An 18951-nucleotide genomic window follows, 5' to 3' on the forward strand; every position below is an offset into this window, starting at 1 on the left:
GAGGAAAATGCGTTTTGTTTTCCAATTTCTTAGCTTTGCAAGGGATTCTGGGTAAGAGAACCTGGGGGTAGGCAGTCGAGTGACCCCATCCTGAATTCCCCTGGGTGTCTACTTTTCAAAAATGTATAGGTTTGCTAGGTTTCCCTAGGTGCCGGCAGAGCTAGGGTTCAAAAACAAAAGGTAGTCTCTTTGCCCAAAACGTGCACAATTTCACTGAAAAATTGAGTTGTGACCACGTTGCGTTTTGCACTGTTTCCTGTCGCAGCCACTATGCCTACCCAGGCAAGTGAGGTACCATTTTTCTCGGGAGACCTGGGGGAACGCTGGGTGGGTGGAAATTTGTTGATCCACGCAGATTCCGGAACTTTCCACCACAGAAATGTGAGGAAAATGCGTTTTCTTTTCCAATTTCTTAGCTTTGCAAGGGATTCTGGGTAAGAGAACCTGGGGGTAGGCAGTCGAGTGACCCCATCCTGAATTCCCCTGGGTGTCTACTTTTCAAAAATGTATAGGTTTGCTAGGTTTCCCTAGGTGCCGGCAGAGCTAGGGTTCAAAAACAAAAGGTAGTCTCTTTGCCCAAAACGTGCACAATTTCACTGAAAAATTGAGTTGTGACCACGTTGCGTTTTGCACTGTTTCCTGTCGCAGCCACTATGCCTACCCAGGCAAGTGAGGTACCATTTTTCTCGGGAGACCTGGGGGAACGCTGGGTGGGTGGAAATTTGTTGATGCACGCAGATTCCGGAACTTTCCACCACAGAAATGTGAGGAAAATGCGTTTTTTTTCCCAATTTCTTAGCTTTGCAAGGGATTCTGGGTAAGAGAACCTGGGGGTAGGCAGTCAAGTGACCCCATCCTGAATTCCCCTGGGTGTCTACTTTTCAAAAATGTATAGGTTTGCTAGGTTTCCCTAGGTGCCGGCAGAGCTAGGGTTCAAAAACAAAAGGTAGTCTCTTTGCCCAAAACGTGCACAATTTCACTGAAAAATTGAGTTGTGACCACGTTGCGTTTTGCACTGTTTCCTGTCGCAGCCACTATGCCTACCCAGGCAAGTGAGGTACCATTTTTCTCGGGAGACCTGGGGGAACGCTGGGTGGGTGGAAATTTGTTGATCCACGCAGATTCCGGAACTTTCCACCACATAAATGTGAGGAAAATGCGTTTTTTTTTCCAATTTCTTAGCTTTGCAAGGGATTCTGGGTAAGAGAACCTGGGGGTAGGCAGTCGAGTGACCCCATCCTGAATTCCCCTGGGTGTCTACTTTTCAAAAGTGTATAGGTTTGCTAGGTTTCCCTAGGTGCCGGCAGATCTAGGGTTCAAAAACAAAAGGTAGTCTCTTTGCCCAAAACGTGCACAATTTCACTGAAAAATTGAGTTGTGACCACGTTGCTTTTTGCACTGTTTCCTGTCGCAGCCACTATGCCTACCCAGGCAAGTGAGGTACCATTTTTCTCGGGAGACCTGGGGGAACGCTGGGTGGGTGGAAATTTGTTGATCCACGCAGATTCCGGAACTTTCCACCACAGAAATGTGAGGAAAATGCGTTTTTTTTTCCAATTTCTTAGCTTTGCAAGGGATTCTGGGTAAGAGAACCTGGGGGTAGGCAGTCGAGTGACCCCATCCTGAATTCCCCTGGGTGTCTACTTTTCAAAAATGTATAGGTTTGCTAGGTTTCCCTAGGTGCCGGCAGAGCTAGGGTTCAAAAACAAAAGGTAGTCTCTTTGCCCAAAACGTGCACAATTTCACTGAAAAATTGAGTTGTGACCACGTTGCGTTTTGCACTGTTTCCTGTCGCAGCCACTATGCCTACCCAGGCAAGTGAGGTACCATTTTTCTCGGGAGACCTGGGGGAACGCTGGGTGGGTGGAAATTTGTTGATGCACGCAGATTCCGGAACTTTCCACCACAGAAATGTGAGGAAAATGCGTTTTTTTTCCCAATTTCTTAGCTTTGCAAGGGATTCTGGGTAAGAGAACCTGGGGGTAGGCAGTCGAGTGACCCCATCCTGAATTCCCCTGGGTGTCTACTTTTCAAAAATGTATAGGTTTGCTAGGTTTCCCTAGGTGCCGGCAGAGCTAGGGTTCAAAAACAAAAGGTAGTCTCTTTGCCCAAAACGTGCACAATTTCACTGAAAAATTGAGTTGTGACCACGTTGCGTTTTGCACTGTTTCCTGTCGCAGCCACTATGCCTACCCAGGCAAGTGAGGTACCATTTTTCTCGGGAGACCTGGGGGAACGCTGGGTGGGTGGAAATTTGTTGATCCACGCAGATTCCGGAACTTTCCACCACATAAATGTGAGGAAAATGCGTTTTTTTTTCCAATTTCTTAGCTTTGCAAGGGATTCTGGGTAAGAGAACCTGGGGGTAGGCAGTCGAGTGACCCCATCCTGAATTCCCCTGGGTGTCTACTTTTCAAAAGTGTATAGGTTTGCTAGGTTTCCCTAGGTGCCGGCAGATCTAGGGTTCAAAAACAAAAGGTAGTCTCTTTGCCCAAAACGTGCACAATTTCACTGAAAAATTGAGTTGTGACCACGTTGCTTTTTGCACTGTTTCCTGTCGCAGCCACTATGCCTACCCAGGCAAGTGAGGTACCATTTTTCTCGGGAGACCTGGGGGAACGCTGGGTGGGTGGAAATTTGTTGATCCACGCAGATTCCGGAACTTTCCACCACAGAAATGTGAGGAAAATGCGTTTTTTTTTCCAATTTCTTAGCTTTGCAAGGGATTCTGGGTAAGAGAACCTGGGGGTAGGCAGTCGAGTGACCCCATCCTGAATTCCCCTGGGTGTCTACTTTTCAAAAATGTATAGGTTTGCTAGGTTTCCCTAGGTGCCGGCAGAGCTAGGGTTCAAAAACAAAAGGTAGTCTCTTTGCCCAAAACGTGCACAATTTCACTGAAAAATTGAGTTGTGACCACGTTGCGTTTTGCACTGTTTCCTGTCGCAGCCACTATGCCTACCCAGGCAAGTGAGGTACCATTTTTCTCGGGAGACCTGGGGGAACGCTGGGTGGGTGGAAATTTGTTGATGCACGCAGATTCCGGAACTTTCCACCACAGAAATGTGAGGAAAATGCGTTTTTTTTTCCAATTTCTTAGCTTTGCAAGGGATTCTGGGTAAGAGAACCTGGGGGTAGGCAGTCGAGTGACCCCATCCTGAATTCCCCTTGGTGTCTACTTTTCAAAAAGGTATAGGTTTGCTAGGTTTCCCTAAGTGCTGGCAGAGCTAGGGCTCAAAAACAAAAGGTAGTCTCTTTGTCCAAAGAGCGCAAGATTTCACTGGGAAATTGAGGTGCGACCACGTTGCGTTTTGCACTGTTTCGTGTCGCAGCCACTATGCCTACCCACGCAAGTGAGGTACCATTGTTTTCGGGAGACCTGGGGGAACACTGGGTGGGTGGAAATTTGTTGATCCAAGCAGATTCCAGAACTTTCCTCCACAGAAATGTGAGGAAAATGTGTTTTTTTTGTCAAATTCGTAGGTTTGCAAGGGATTCTGGGTAACAAGACCTGGTGGTAGGCAGTCAAGTCACCCCATCCTGAATTCCCCTGGGTGTCTACTTTTCAAAAATGTATAGGTTTGCTAGGTTTCCCTAGGTGCCGGCAGAGCCAGGGTGCAAAAACTACAGGTAGGCACTTTGCTAAAAAAGGGTCAATTTGTAACTGCAAAATTTAGGTGTCACCACTTTGCATTTTGCGCCGTTTCCTGTCGCAGGCACAAGGGCGACCCACACAAGTGAGGTACCGTTTTTATCGGGAGACTTGGGGTAATTCAGATTTGTAAATCAACTGTTATTACCAATTGAGCTTTTGCGCATTTCTCCCTTTCAATGAAAGACATTGTGTAAAAAAAAAATAATTTTGAAAAATGACCAATAATTCTCATGCTAGTATGAGTATTCCCAATTTTGAAAATTAGCAATAATATACTGTTTCTGAACTCTATATTTTGTACCCAATTCAGAAATACATAGGTGTCTTTCATACAGATTTTTCCATGTATACATTTTCCAAGACAAAGTGCTCTATACCCAGTAAATGAAAAAATACCATTGCAAGTTGCTGCTCAGTTTTTGGATCTGGGTTCGTCTGGTTCTTGGTGAAACTACAAGTCCTATATATCCCCACAACCAGGAAGGTCTAACGGATGTAACGGTATATTGCCTTCTAAGAGCTGTCAAAACTAGAAAAAGTTATAGGTGAAAACGTTGAGACAAAAGGCTGTTTTTTTCAACAAATTTTCAATTATTCCAATATTTAACTGTTAGTTTCTATAAAGAAACCTTCATGGATTTAGACAAATGACCCCTTTCTGAATTCAGAATTTTGTCTACTTTTTGAAAATGTACAGCTTTCTAGGATCCATTATTGCTTTCAAACTCATTTCTACCATTAACTGGAAGGAGGTGGAAAGCTCTAAAAATAGCAAAAATAGGCTATGTCCCAGAAAAATGCCAAAACTGTGTGAAAAATGTCGGTTCTCTGACAAAAGACTGTCATTTCCTAAAAGCTGAGAAAATGGAGATTTCAGCCCCACAAACCCTTTTTTGATAACATTTTCAGGGAAAAACCCAGAGGCTTTCATTTGCAGGCCGTTTTTCCCATTTTTCTGAAAAAAACAAAAAAATCACTATATTTTGGTTAATTTCTGGGACCCCTCCAAGGTAATCCACAAACCCTGGGCACCTTTAGAATCCACATGATGTTGGAAGAAAAGGACGCAAATTTGGCGTGGATACCTTATGTGGTCAAAAAGTTACAAGGGCCTAAGCGCGCACTACCCCAAATCGCCAAAAAAGGGCTTAGCACAGGAGGGGAAAAGGCCTAGCAGCGAAGGGGTTAAAGGCTTCTAATCGTTGACAATTGTTTGCACCTGTTTTTGTATGGTGCAAGATTTTGGTACTAGTTATGCCATCGCCAAGTACAGCTTGGTAGATATTGATTTGCATTGCTACTGATGGTACTTTCTATTGCATGTGCCAGATTACATCCTCTTGGCATGCAATATCGGGTGTTTGACACTATGGAATGGAATGTCGTTTGCTGTGGTGCTAACACTGCATTTTGATGCCATTATCCCATTTTGCCCAGCGGGTGATTGATGCTAAACTTTGTGTATCTTTGCGCTGTCCTTGCACTTATTCTATCTGAGAGCAAATCTTGGGCTTGGAGTCTTCTGGGTCAAGTGAGATCCCCAAAAAGTCCTGAGCCAGGATTCGGTCACTGACTGCGGCATTTTCTTAAATATCTTCTACCTCTGCTGGGTGCTCTATGTAAACATAACCACACTGCGGAGTGTCCAAACCCTCTTTGGCCACGGCTTCCGAGGCTGTGGTTGCTGTCGCCCACAATCCCAGAATTACCTGCTATACAGACAATAAGACCTGTTGTTGTAGGTACTAGGTATACTGCCGACAAAGGACTTTCTATCAAAATCACCCCTGGGCACTTCGTCAGATGAGGCCCAGTTGCCTGATGTATACATACCCTCCAACACTTTCTCCCAAAATATTGCCACAACGGAGCATGGCCATGGGATAGACCTCATGGTAGCCCTTTGTCTGTACTCCCTCAAGCATAAATCTGATTTAGAGTGCTCAAAGGTTGAAGACAAACTGTTGCTAAGTGTCACCAGAAAATATTGTTAAAAGTAATAGCTCCCATACCTGACCAGAGTTTGCAGAGATATTCATTCAGCAAGGAATCTTGCCCTATTGGCCATTCTTAAGGTGTCTGTCACTGTTATTTACCTATTGTTTTGGAAAAGGTATCCAGACAAACTAGTGTGGGGTGTTTATACCTTTTTATAACCATGAGATCACCTGTGATGTGCTAATCGGTTACTACGTGAGTCTTTGCAGAGCTGTTAATGCTCTCGTGGCCACTTGCCTTGAGTGTGGTTGCTTGGAAATCCAATTCCTAAAAGCAGTTTACTAATAGCAGGAAGTGCAAGGTTGCCTGAAATTGCACAGTGCTACTTTGCACAAAATTGACAGCATGTAGTTACTTACAACACAATCTCTTAGTAAAGTCATCAAAGCTTTTTCCCCATTGGTTGGATGACCCTTTGTTGGTTGACATGAAGTACTGTAAGGGAGAAGGCATCAACATTACAAATCCAGCTTGTGAAGCCAATGTGACTCCACAACAAGGACCATGAATCACTGAATAAGAATGCAAGGGTTTATTTTGGATTTCCAATCAATCCAGATTATAAGAAAACAAATAATAAGTTCAGGAGATATAGCAATACGGCAGATAAGCTGAAATATCTCAATACATTGAGTCGCAATATAATGAGATACAAAATTTGTGATAGCCACATTAACAGAGAAATACATTAAGGCAAACAGGTGCTCCATAAGGAAACTTCCCTTCTATCTTCTGAACATAAGTCAAATGTAAGATCAACTACCAAGGTTGTCTATTTAGAAAACATTGAAATTGTCAGCATTAGAAGACTTCACTAGAAGTCTTGGGAAAAAAAGGAAAATAGGGCCCGATGTAGGTAGGGCTTTACCGATCGGTATCGGCCGAAAATACCGATTTTTGGCCCGTACCGATCGGTAAACAGCCATCGAGATGTAGGGAACCAAAAACAGAACGAATCGGATAGAAAACCGATTCGGAATGAGTACCGAATGGGAAAGAATCCGATACGTACATACCGAAAATCGGATATGTAACGAATCGGAAAAACACCGAATCGGTTACAAAGACCGAATCGGTCCATGTACCGATTCGTTAGTGACACCGAATCGGAAAATCACCGATTCGGTCCAAGAACCGATTCGTTAGTGACACCGAATCGGAAAATCACCGAATCGGTCCATGTACCGAATCGGAAAAAATACCGAATCGGACATGAGCCGAATCGGAAAACATGCCGATTCGTATGAATCTCCGATCGGGAAATTCCCCGATTCCGACAGTTGGGGAGATGTAGGGAGGCACAGAAACACCGAAATCGGCTCAAAATCGGTAGAATTCACTCGGTATTTACCATGGATTGCAATCAGGTGGTAACCAACTCCAACCCATATAAACAGTCCCAAAATGCATTGCAACTTGCAGGATGGCAGCTTTCTATGTCATTGCGAGGCGGCTACGGCTACAGCAGGAAGGACAGAGGGAATGGCTAAGAAATGAACAGGTCTACAGACAGAGGATAACCCTGTTCATGCTCACTGAGGCTGAGATCCTACAGAGATACAGGCTGGACTCTGACACCATACTTGAGCTCATCAGGGACCTTAAGCCATACTTGGACCACCACACCCCAAGGGCACACGCCATCCCTGCGCACGTCCAGGTGCTATGCAGCCTACACCTGGTAGCGTCTGGCAGCTATCAAAGTGGAGTAGCAGCAGCAGGAGGGGTGAGCCAGAGCAGCCTGTCAAGGTTCTTCCACATATTCCTTGACGCCATGATAGACAGGATGGACCAATACATCTCATTCCCTGCAACCCACGCAGAACTGCTACAAACCAAAGCTGACTTCTACCAGATGGCACAATTTCCCCAAATCATCGGTTGCATAGATGGCACGCATATTCCGATTTGCCCACCAGCGGACACCGAATACATATACCGCAATCGGAAATCTACACACACCATCAACGTGCAGGTGATCTGCAATGCCAAGTGCACCATCACAGACCTGGTAGCAAAATTTCCAGGAAGTACCCATGACTCCTATATATTCCAACAGAGCGGCATATATGCACGGCTGATGGCTGGCGATTTTGGAGAAGGATACCTCCTAGGTGAGCCACATCATCAGACCCCCATAACACATAGTAGGTAGGTGTAATACATGTATGCATGTGTCTAATGTGACCCCTTTCTCTTCCAGGCGACAGTGCATATGCCCTCCGCTCATTCATACTCACCCCCTACCTCAACCCCTCCACACCCAGCCAAAGGAGGTATTACCGGGCCCACATACGCACCAGGAATGTTGTTGAACGGACCTTTGGCATCTGGAAAAGTAGATTCAGATGCCTGCACAAGAGTGGAGGTGCAAGGCAGTATACCCCCATCACCTGCTGCAAGATCATAGCTGTATGTGCAATGTTACACAACCTTGCGGTCAAGAAGGGCACTGAGGTGGAGTTGTCTGACTACGAGGACTATGACGACGACGAAGCTGTGCCACTGACACAGCCAGCTGGGGTGTGTACGCCAAGTGATGGCAGATACAGACGTGAGGAGATCACTGAGAACTATTTCTGACTGAGTACAGATGCAAAGACAGCTAAATGTTGCTTGGAAAAAAATTTTTTTAATAGTGATGCACCACAGTTACAGCACTGATGTGCATCAAAAAATGGAGATTGTAAACTCAAATAAAGTCCAGGGTTCTGGTTTGCTCATCCCCCCTTGCCAGGCTATTTTTTGGCCCGCTTGCCAGACCCACTGGGGTGTCCCTCGGCCCCCTCCGAATGCCCAGCAGCATCAGCGGATCGCCTGGTGCTCCTCCGTGGCTCTGATGCAGCGCTGGCCGGGCTGCTGCGGCTGCTGCTGTCTCCAGCATCACCCAGGTCCAGGGCAGGATTGGAGGCGGTGTTTGATATTATCATGGCCTCCATGGCCGTGGTGATCCTGGCCATCCCCCTAGTCAGCTCAGCTGTATGCTGACTGAGCACAGATTCTTGATTGGAGCTGCGATGGCACAGTTGTGCGGTCGCCGCTGCAAGGCGGGCCATGGCCCGGTTGAGCACCCGGGCATCCCTCCTGCGCGCAACCTCATGCTCCTCCTGTCTGGCAGATGAGTGGGTGATGGCAGTGGTCAGCCTGCCTAACCCTGCTGCCACCTCCTTGTTGCTGTCCACAACAGCCTGGAAACCCTTCACCAACTCCCCCATCTGCATGTTGTGCTGCAGGAGCTGGCGTTGGCAGGCCATGGTGGATCTGGCCTGTTGGCGCTGGATTTTAACCATCTGTCCCTCCAGGCCCAGGAACACACTGCCCTCCCGTGCTGGTGCAGCAGTGGTGGTGGTGGTGGTGGCACGGCGTCGGGCACTGCTGCTTCCGGCCTGCTGAGTGGGCTGGGGTGCCACTGGTGGGGGTGTGGTGCTGGCCGGTCCCTGAGCCCCTGCTCCCAGGACTGGTTGGACAGGTGGCAAGGCCACGATTGTGGCAGGAGCTGGTGTAGGCGGAATGGTCTGCCTTGTAGGGGAGTTTTGTGGTGAGAATTGCAAGGGGGGTGTGCTGGGCAGTACTGGGGAGTGCACTGCTTGGAAGTCAATGACCAGGACTCCCTCCATTCCTAGCCCTGGGGTGTCTCCTTCCTCATCCTCCTCCTCCTCCTGGCCAGCCTGGCTGGTGCTCGGCCCTGCGACTGCAGTGTTGGACGTTGCTGCTCCCTCTGCTGTCACAGTTGTGCCGCCTGATGGTGCCCCTAGGTACAAAGAAGCATTTGTAAACTGAGTGCCGATGTATTACAGTCAGTACAATTATGGCATTCCACATGTCCTTGCATCTCCTTACACCGTGTCACACTGTTTCCTGTCTTGTGATTCTGCACTGACATATTTGGCTAACTTCTGCTGACTACATGTACCATGATGCTTGTCTCTTGTATGTTGGTGACAGTACAGTGCTGGTGTTTGCCTATGCATTGTGTCTAATGGGGAGGTGTCTGGTAGGGTGTGTCATGATGCGCATGCTTCTTACCTGTAGCTGTGGCTCTCGCAGAGCTGTCCAGGGTCCCGATTCCTACGATGCTCTCCCTCTCGATGGTGCTGGAGACAATCTCCTCCAGCTCGGTGAGGGGTGGCGCCGGGTTGTTGCCTCCTCCAGTGAGTCCAGCCTGCCTTTGAATGTCAGCCAGCTTCCTCTTCGTGAGGCTGCGGAGGTCGTAAAACCTTTTCTTCAGTTCCTCAATGGACCTGGGGGTGACACCAGCAGCATTGACCTTCTGGGCGATGTCGGCCCACATTCTCCTCTTGGTGCTGTCTGGCACGTTGAGGGACAGCTTGCCAAACAGCTGGCGGTGCACCCTCACCACCTCCTCAACCAGCACCTGAAGTTCGGTGGTGGTGAACTTGGGCTTCCTCTTTTGGGAGGACTTCTGGCTTCCTGCCTGATCTGCCATTTTCTCCTGTTCAGTTTGCAACCTCCTTCTCCCACTGCTGCTAACTGTGTGTGTTGGGCTCAGGCAGGCTTTCCAGATATTTCCAGAAACTTCTTAATTAGCTGCACCTGCCAGGGTTGCCACTCCCTGTTTGGGTGGGGGAGGGGGAGCCACCTCATTGGCTGAATCGCCTATTGCCGATTCGGCTTTTACCGATTCGGTATTATCCGATTCGGTAAAAGCCGAATCGGTTCTTTCAATGCATTCCTATGGGCTTTTTCGCCATGGGTCTATGATTGCCGAATCGGATTTTACCGAATCGGCTTTTACCGAATCGGTATTCGCCGAATCGGGAATATCCGATTCGGTGGTAGCCGATTCGGTGATTTCCGAATCGTTGTTGGCCGATTCGGTACTTTCCGATTCGGACCGAGCAGAATCGGAACGTACCGAATCTCATTACCGATGCCGACCGAATCGGTATTCATTCGGTTTTTTTCCCCTACATCTCGTTTTCCGATTTCAGAATACCGATTCGGCCCGCCTCGGTATTTTGAAATCGGAAAATCGCGTTTACCTACATCGGGCCCTAAGTGTTTAGCATAAAGCTTCACACTTGCAAGAATAGGGCAAGCAGAGCGGTCTGTACCTCTCGAAGTCTTATGGGAATCTGCCTTCTATAACTGTGAGAATACCAAATAAAAGGAACAGGTGATTCTGAAACGTCCTAATCTTCTTTCACACCACCAGGAACAAACCAAGTCATTATTTGAGAGACAGCAACTGGAACATCCCTTCAGTGTTGAGTATGGACTGTAATTCTCAACCTTAAACATCTCTCTGTCCTGGTACACCACGAACAGAAGTCCTCTTTCTATCATCAATTCTCCACATTCACTGCCACGTTCTTCCATCCAGGCCTCACTATCAGCAATCTAATATAAATAACAAGCCTTTATCTAACTAACGAGAACAATGATACTGCACCTGCAAAGAAAGAGACCTGATCACAGGGGATTCGTAGAGTTTGTCCCAACCCTACTCCGAATGGATCCATGTAACGGCCCACAAGCCGTTTTCTGTCAACGTGTGATCTATGAAGCACCAACCCTTCTGCATCGCCTCCCTAAATTACTCTAAAAACTACCACAAATGGGATTCTTGGGCCCGATTCACAGAACTAACTTAAGACAAGATCCTAAACGCACTACCATTTTGGTATTCACAGAAGGCACTTACTCATTTTGGTATTCACAGAAGGCACCTATTCATTTCGATATTCACAGAAGTTAGGAGTCCTAACTTTAGGACTCCTAAAGGCCTTCTGTGAATACCGAAAGTTTTAAAGTTAGGATTTTTCTCAGTTTAGGAGTAGTAAAGTTAGGACTCCTAACTTTAGGACTCCTAAACTGAGAAACATCCTAGCTTTAAGACTTTCGGTATTCACAGAAGGCATTTAGGAGTCCTAAAGTTAGGACTCCTAACTTCTGTGAATACCGAAATGAGTACGTGCCTTCTGTGAATACCAAAATGAGTAAGTGCCTTCTGTGAATAACAAAATGGTAGTAAGTTTAGGATTTTGTCTTAAGTTAGTTCTGTGAATCGGGCCCCTTGTTTGCAGTATAGAAGAAGCAGGGCCTCCCTCCAATTTTGTGTCTTGAGTGCCCTGTAATCAACTTATCCTAGCTCTCTTACTCCCTCTCTTCAGATGTATTAATGACAAAGCTCCTACAACGTCTTGTAATTCCTGGATGTTGTCCCTTCAAAAATATGGGAGGAGCACCTGCAACACATTTCCCTCCGAGTACAGTGCCTTACATGCTTTACTCTTGTACGCGTATTTTTTATAATCAAAGAATACTGATTTTGAAATAGATAATTCTAAACATCATTTATATAAAATCACACTTTCTTCACCTTGTTTTCAAGACTAAATATGAGACAAGATTATCTACTTTTCTTTACAACTAAAATCAACAATAGATTTATGGAGGTGTCAACCATCCTTTACTGGATGCCACTTATTCATGGCAAACTTCAAGGGAATTCTTCTTCGTATGCTATCACTATCCATCTTTGGAATCTTTGCTTCCTCATCTGTGGTCCTTTCATAACATGCCCATTAGTTTGCCATTCTACAACCATCTGTCATCACTCCCTCTACCTATCATCCTCTACTGTTACTACAGCATCATCATGGTCTTATACTTTGTCCACAGTCCTGTGGTCCTCTTCCCTCTACTCTTAGAATGTCTCCAGCAAGACAATTACTATTCCTTAGTACCAAATCAGATGTTTTTTCTTTATTTGGATGACCATCAATTTTGCTGGGAAACACTTCCTAATTTTGTACCATTTTCCTGAAACACTTCACACTGGTCCCAATGCTTACCTCTTCTGAATGATGTCTCAGCTGATGAAAAATGAATAGTCGTGATGGATTATACTGGAGCTTTTTTTATCTCTTAGTGCAATCAGAATCCAATCTCTTTCTTTCCAGCTTTTGATCCATACCATCATTGTTGGGATCCTTCAAGCCATATGAGGTTTAGATATAATGAATGGCAGTTGGTTACATCACGCAATAGTCCCTGGGTGGTTATCACCAGTATGATCCACTTGTGTCTCCTGACATGCAAACAACAGTTTGAAATTTTAAGTGCCTGCCTCTTCCGGGAAACCTGGGTAGCTCATTTGTAATTGTCCAAGCTTTAAACATATGACGCCACGATAGCTAGCATTCTCCTTGTTCAGCTAAGCATGAATGACCATGTTTCCTTGATATTTTCCAAAATCTTAAGCAATGGGTCTTGGTGCACCATGTTGGAATGTTCCACTACATACATTCTGGATACCGGTTAAGCCAAAGTCACATTAATTCACTGTATCCAGTGTTACGCCAGAGGATGACATAGTATTTTCTATCTTTTGGTGAATTTCAATCATCTTCTGCATGGAGAGGGTGGCCTATGCTCTCTTTGACATTTCACTATCTTCTGAGATAGAGAAATTGATCTGAGTTTCAGCAACATTTAGGTCGCCATTATGAGGAACCCATAACTTTTAATATGTGTGGTAAATCATGGAACTAGGAGAGATGCCGTTTTTATCACACTTGCTAATACTGGGTGCAATAAAAAGCGCATCTACTTTACAACTTTTGGAGGACAAACCTGCCCAAATATTTTTGGGGTAAATGCCCAGAAAATACCAGAACATGTTTGTTATGGTGCAGTAAGAACCAACATAATTATCAAACTCAATAAATTGCAAACACTCAGCATTGAGTTTTATAATGGAAGATACTTATCACGCATAAAATCGAGCCACACGTACCGAGGGCCTTCTTGAAGCCAGAACCATTTGCACTCCCCTTTGGGAGGTATTTCAGTGTTTCAGTGAAGGTGGTGATAATAAGGTCATATAAACTGTGACTTTGACACTATCCCTTGGATCACCTTTACATACAATGTATGCACTCTTTTCTAGTTATCTATTTCTTTACCCACAACAAACTCTCATTGGTTAGGATTAATGATTGTCCCTGTACAGTCGTCCAATGTGTGACATATTCTACAGCTGTCTTCCAAATGGCCAACTCTTTAATCTTCTTCAAAGCCTGGAGCTTATTGCCAGGCCTCGAATGGCTTCCTCCCAGGACTTGGTAACTCTCTGTAGTGCTCCTGGTGAAGTGTTCAGTGGCCATGTTCCAAGCCAACAGTGTCATGCCTCGCTTTCCCACTCTAAATCCACCTTTTGTCTCTGACTCTCACTTCTCCTGTGAAGGGAAAACTCTCAGGACCCTTAGTGGCAAATGCAGTCATTAGCTGCAATAGGTAAAAGCTAGGACCAAGAATGCCCTTGGCTAAAGCTTCAGTAAACAGAGATGGGTACATAGGTTGGTCTACATGCTCATTATTCAGGTGAGGTAACCTTGAGTTTTCCCTTTTTCTGGTGGGTGATTGTACACCACAGGAAAGATAATCATATGTATTGTAATTGGGCTTTGGGCTCATTGGGCCATGGGGAATCTCTATGATTCCCTTCTGCACTGCTTGGGATGCACAATGAGGTGAGGGACCCTTTGGTGATCCTCTGGAGCGCTCCAGCAGGTACCGGTAGTGTCCCAGATCAATCCCGAAGGCCTCCTAGTGTGGAAACTAGCTGCAATTGCTGTTAGCATCAGCTGAAGCCATTTTGTTTCGTGGCAGCCATTTTAGTTCGCCATGTACTCGCCATGTGCTTTCTCCCTCTTCTCTATTGCCTTCCCTTGTATTCTACTTGTGTCATCTATTTTAGTTAACTCTTTCAGCACTGAGCCAGAGCCTTGCATATGCTCAGAAAGAACTGTAGCTGCCAATACCCCTGTCCTAGTATGTAACTGTCAGGCTATTCTTACTGATGTAAGCAGTTTAGTCCCTCCTTCCACTCTGTTGATTAAGTGATTCTTATGTATCCTTATATGTATGAGTGTGCACACTTGTACTGCCGCTTTTTGAGTCTTCATGCTAACTCAGCAATAAACTGGCCATAAAAGGCCCCTGTTCTCTGTACTCCTTAGGCTGTCGCATACAGCAGCCTGAGGGTACTGTATGACGCAGTCTCCCTCATGTGAGATTAATAACTACTTATTTTGGTCTTACAGCTTCCATGCCAATCTCTTCTTTGTTCGATTAAGGACCAGGTGTATCAGTGAACCCCTAAAAAGGTTTTTAGTTCTACAGTAGTTAGCAACATAATGTCAACTCCAGCATCCATTTGGAGTCATTGTAGACCACAAGTCTAATCTTTATAGCACAGGACACTTAATGGTCATTTTGCAAGAGGTATTTCATGATGGAATGAACCATCCAAAAGAGTTGCGCTTGTTTGTGCGTTGAACAGTTTCTTCATGCACCTTAAGTTGTTATAGTCTGTTTCACAGTCTGGCTTTTTATATGAAAAATCAATAGGTAAGGGTTTTACATTGCTTCTCTCTCTACTTTTCATTCTCTCTTTCTTTGTCTGTCTCTCTCTGGCTCTATCTTTCTCTCTTTATGTCTACTTTTCACTCTCCATTCACCCTCTCTCCTCGCCTGATCCAAAACCTAGAAACTGTTTCAATTTGCCTAGTATCCAATCTACACAACCATACCATCCTGATGCACTGCTCGTGACCTCAAATATAATGCCACATATTACATCACAAATGGCATCATCAATTACATCACTAATAGCAGGTTGTATTGCATGTACCGTATCATTTAAATAATGCATCATTCCTCTGGTGAGGTCACAAAGTGCTCTCGATTGCATCAGGTTCTTAGCATCATTTTAGAATTCATAATTGATAGGTTGCTGGTTGTAGCTTGGCGTATATGGGAGGTTATGAGGATTAGAAGGATGACTGCTCTTGGCGGTTATGGCTCTTTACACTATATAGGCTAATTTTATCCACTACACTGGTAGTTTTTTGTGTTGTTGGGTGCCTAGGCATGGGTTGTCATCCTTACCCACCAGTAATCCACAGATTTCAGTATATATGTACAAAACCTATCACACCAACAAAAATTATTCAGCGGAAAAATTATTGCAGTATTTAAATTCACAAAATTAATACAAATCAGGTAGAATATGTGATTCATTTAATCTTTAAGGCTTTCCCCAAGTTCAGCCTGGGAGGTGTTGAGTGAGGTATGTGTAGTTCACAATGTGCATCAAACTTGTGGTTAATGTCACTATGCATAAGCACAGTTGTTGCAGAGTGTTTCTGAAATAGACACAGCGCTGCATATCACATCACACCTTCATTGACACTTTTTTAAACACAGTTGGAAGGGGAGATGTGACCGACTAGATAACCTAGCAGATACAATTCAGAGAAGAGAGGCCAAGGTTTCTGCCCATGCCCTCTCCTTCTTTGCCCCGCAGCCAGGTGAGCAAATGTGTGTATCGGTATCCACTAGTAGAACACAGATGGAAAAAGTGCATTCTTTTTATGTGGTATTTAATTTAACCAGTGTTGTTATCAATAATGTAATTTATAATGGCATCACTGTTAATAAAAACATGAAAACTACTGCAATTCCACACAACAGCAAAGTATATTCTCATAGACATACATTGTTTTTCGATGTCTTTGGCAGTACTTTCACCACATGATGCCCCAGTGATGGATACTCATGGAAACAAAGCAGTATTTACACATTTAGCAACTAGATGTGAACAACAACAATTGTTTGTTGCTTCACTGACATCCTCAATGATGTCTATATTGATTTGATATGCTATGTAACCAGCTATATCATCACTCGTAATTTCTGATGTCATCAGTTTATATAAAAATCAAAGGCTTCTGCAATCCAAATTGACATTAAAGGTAGTTGTAAAATTGCAATGACAGTTTCCGCTATGTCCCTGTAATGAATACATACAGAAATAAGGCTATACTTGCATGGTAATCAAATAAATAGAGTAATTGTGTGTGGCTTCTGTGATATCAATTGTATATATGGTGATGTATGATATGGTACGACGCAATACGATACAATATGATACGATATGATATGATATGTAATATCATCAGTGAAGTCAAATGTTATCTGTGTAAAATTAGTAATGATTACTCTTTAGTAACAGAACCTAACCTCACATCCCTCCTACGCGCATGCGGAGATCTCTAAAGTTTTTCTAAAACAATTAATTGATTTTAATATAGTTCAAGTAATTACATTTTTTATTTAAAATGTGGTCACTAGTGTTGTAGTACTTTAAAAAAAATATTCGGCTTTTAAAATTCGTATATAAAATGTAATTACATTAACATTTAAATTGTAAACATTTTCATGTTTGTAAAACTTTGATCAACTTTTCAAGATGTCGGTATTCTTTACCATAGGGAGATTTCCAACCCGATTGTGGAAGTCTCTGACCAGTGAATGGAATATTAAAAACTGTCATATTGTCAGTACTAGTAGTAAATTCATGCCTCCATCCCTCTGTTCCAGCGTGCTGGGACATGTAAATCTACGCTTTTGAGTAACTTTGCACTCATAAATGGCGAATATCCAAAAGTAGTAAACTAACTCGAAAGTGCAATAGTAAATTTACATGTGTAGATTTAGTCATGTGTGAGTGTCTCTTCGTGAATAGGCCCCAAGGAAGTAACACTATAGATTGCAAAAGCTGGACAATACCAAACTTCAATGTTAACGTCAGAAATTGCCTGTGGAAGAGACTCACCGCAATGCCTTCCTAATCACCTCCCCCTTATAAAATAAATAATCAAACAGTGATTCGCATGATTCTACTGAGACTCTGGCTTTCTCTGTGAAGGCTTCAAAGTTATCTAGTTTTTTAATAGTTGTGAACAATTCAATGGAGGTTCTGTTAAATGTAATTATTTCTCAAGGTTTAGAGTTGTTTTTTGTGTGCCTAGTCAAACGTGAGTATGTTTTAAGTTGAAGTTTATAAAGACTTTTGTCCTTTTCCACATACTTTTTCCTCCAGTCTAATTCTAATATGGAGAATGGATTCTGATTTGAACTTTGACATTTTTCTTTTGCTAGGCAGCTCAGCTGGTGGTCAGATGGGCTGCTGCATAAAATAGAGTCTGTAATAGTGTCTAATAGACTAGTTAGCAAGGTTTTACCCATTTCAAGTGAGAGCAAATAATGGTATAGACCTTGGAGCAGAAGTTATTTGACGGGAGGAAGGCTGGAACTAGCACTTCTGGGCTTCATTCTTAACATGGTTCATTGAAGGATAGAGAGGTGTCAATGGAACAACTAGGGGTCTGATGCAGGTCTAGTGATAAGGAGACAAGTGGAGGAGCATTACAGGTGTATGCAGGCGAGCAACTAGAGCCAAATTTCGGGGGGGGGGGCTGGAAAATATTTCGAGGGGTCGGGGGGGGGGGGGGCTAATTCTTCCACCACGGGCAGAGTGGCTGTAAGAAGGAGTGAACACACAACAAAAGCCTCATTTACAAGTAAATGGTCTTTTAACCCCTTCACTGCGGCGGCTAGTCCGCCGCAGTGCTAAGGGGGCGGGGCGGAAATGCGGCGTGCGCATGCTGGTGACGGAACCGCTCCGTCACCAGCGTCAGTTGCACTGTGCTTATGACGGAGCGGTTCCGTTATGGCCCCGCCCGCTCAATAGAACGCTCAGCGCAGGCGAGAAATTCGCGCCGCGCAGGAGCGTCGGGCGGGCCATGACGGAACCGCTCCGTCATCAGCACAGCACCACCGCAGCTGATGACGGAGCGGTTCCGTCATCAGCAGGGGAGGGGTTAAAGACCTGTTAAGTACTCGGGTGCGGCTGCAATTTGATGCTTGCCAGCCCGCGAAGCTGTCTTCGCCCAGGCTGACACATACGACGGGGGGGCTGAAGGCCCGTGAGCCCAATGGGTGTTCCGCGCCTGGGTGTATGCAATGGTGTCATGCATGGCAGTGAAGTTAGAGTGTGCCACTATTAATGATATGATATGATATGATATGATATGATATGATATGATATGATATGATATGATATGATATGATTGATATGATATGACATGACATGAAGGGTATTTGTAGAGTACAGCACATGCCCGACGGCGACAAGGCGCTAAGGTCGCAGTGATAAAGGCCCACCCACAAGTAGCAAACACGCTGTCTAGCAAAAAAGAATTATAATTTGAAGAGACAGGTCTTTAAGGCTTTCCTAAAGGGGGCGGGTGCTCTAATGCCGGTAAGATGACTTGGCAGTGAGTTCCGCAGTTGTGCGGCCGTGGTTGAGGAAGCTCTCCCTCCCCACTTCTTCTGAAATCTGGGCACTGTCAGCAAATTAGCGTGAGCAGAGGGAAGTTTGTTACCAGGGACGTAGCCATGAAAAATAGCCCTAAGTCCTACCAGGC

Source organism: Lissotriton vulgaris, chromosome 8, assembly GCF_964263255.1.
Source record: "Lissotriton vulgaris chromosome 8, aLisVul1.2, whole genome shotgun sequence".
Taxonomy (NCBI): Eukaryota; Metazoa; Chordata; class Amphibia; order Caudata; family Salamandridae; genus Lissotriton; species Lissotriton vulgaris.